Genomic DNA, 2,213 nt, shown 5'->3' on the forward strand with positions numbered 1-2,213 from the left:
GCTACCTGTTTCCTCTGGTTTGAAACCAATCTCTGAAAAGCATTGTGGGTGTGGGGAATTGAGTGTGGTTCAGGACTGAGAGTCAGAAGACTTGGGTTTGGGTTCCAGCTATGAGATCTTACCAACAAAGTTTTATAGAAGAAAAGGGGGAGTGGGGTGGGTGGAATGAGTTTTAAGTAGAGAATTGGGGTTTATCCCTCACTTTACCAGGTCACAGCTCCAGGGTTGACCCCTTCTCTGTCTCCACCTCCTCGGTTTTCTCATCGGCCAGACAAGGATAAGGACTATCTAACTCACCATCATTCACGAGATCTTAGATCTGGAAGGGACCCAGGGGTCATCAAAACCAATTCCTATCAGTTTCCAGATGAGGTATTATGGCCTCAGTAGTGACTTTCCCAGGATTGCTGCAGATCCAGGAAAAGGTTCATAAATCTTTGAACTTAGGGGCTCTTGGATCTGATCCTGCTCATTCTTAAGTCTTAGGATAGGACTCACGCCTTTGGGTCTTTGTGATCTGATCAGCCTTCTGGGCATCAGTTTCTACTGGGAACCAGTCCAAAGCAACTCTTTTGCCTCTGGCTACTGGGCTTTCATCTCCTCTTTATCTTCCTTGAGTCTCCAGACCTTCTGGGGCTGGCCTGGCTCCCTTGCTTTGGAGACTTGTCCTTTGCCTCACCCCCACCATGGATAGCTAAGTCTCCTTGTCCTGGGCAATGTGCTGGAATCAGTTCTAACCGGCTCCTGGCTCTCACTTCTTTATTATCAAATTTTCATGGCAAATATTTAGCTTAAGAAATTGCCAATCACTACAAATCAGGGATGGGTTGTTTTGTTGATTGTCTCGACTTAAATGTTAATAACACACATTAAACTTAATAGTGCATCCTGCATACATCTCTTCCCCTCCTTCAGCCTGGTTGTTAAACATTTATTACCATACCTTAGTACTACTCAATAAACCTAACTTGAGCTCAACAGGAATGCTGTAGAAAGCTCAGGGAATGAAGTGAAGACTTCATTCAATACCAGATTGGAAGCCTGGTGATTGGAGTGTAATTATGATAATTATTAATAATAACAATAGCTGGCATTTATAGGGTGCTTTAAGGTTGGCCAGGTGCTTTACAAATTTTATCTCATCGGAGCCTCACTACACTCCTGAGTTAGTGGGGATGGCTCCTTGGTAGTGGAGGAGTGCAGGGATATATTTAGGAAGGAAAGTGATAGCCAAACAATATTATCAGAATTAGATGAAGAAGAAGAAGAAATGTGTTATTCAGTAGCTGGATGGGTCAGTAGGGGAAGGGCAATATCAGAGCAGAAACACTTTCTTTAAAGATGAGCCTCTCCTGATAGTCCTTAACGGGAGAGGCTGCTAGATTTTGTGTGTGTGTTCCTAGCATCTGGCAAGTATATGGTATATAGTAGGCACTTTATAAGTGCTTGTCGATAGACTGATTAAATAGAATAGTCTTCTGACTCCCAGGAAATAATTCCCACTTAAGGTTTATGACATACTTTTCTATATAACCCTTCTAGAGAAGAAGCACCAGTGTTATCCATATTTTACAGCTGAGGCTGGGGGTGGGGAGAGACTAGCCCAGGGCCCAGGACTTGAACCCCTTTTCCTGACTAGTTTCAGAACTCTTTCCAATACACTGTGCTCTCTCTAACTTTAGGGAGTGGACAAGACCTGGGCCTTGGTGGGGTGAGATAGAGCAGCCCTGGGGCCATGGAGTAGGGGCAGGGGATCACCTTGGAGGAGATGAGGGGCACACCTGGACTTTCCATTTATTTGTGGCATCTCCCACCTCTTTCATTCCTTGTTTCCTGCCCCTCCCCCTTTCTCTATCCTAGAAATACCTTGGAAACGATTTCACCAATACTTCTCAACTGTCCTTCCAATGTTATTCTTCTGTGTGGGTCCCTTGGGATAAGTCCACACCCATTCCTACACCCCAGTATTCCACATTCCATTTAGAGCTTTGGGAATTTAAAATTCTACTTGATTCTTTGTTGTCTTCTCCACTGCCAACATACCTCTTCTATATATCCTAAAGGGAAAACAAATTCAACCTGCCCCTAAGTGGAATGGAAATCAGGAGTTTGTTGTTCAGACTGGGAGACTGTTTATGACCACATTTAGGGTTTTCTTGGCAGAGATCCTACAGTAGTGTGCCATTTCCTTCTCCAGTTCATTTTACACATGA

This window comes from Trichosurus vulpecula, chromosome 5, assembly GCF_011100635.1.
Source record: "Trichosurus vulpecula isolate mTriVul1 chromosome 5, mTriVul1.pri, whole genome shotgun sequence".
NCBI classification, from domain to species: Eukaryota; Metazoa; Chordata; class Mammalia; order Diprotodontia; family Phalangeridae; genus Trichosurus; species Trichosurus vulpecula.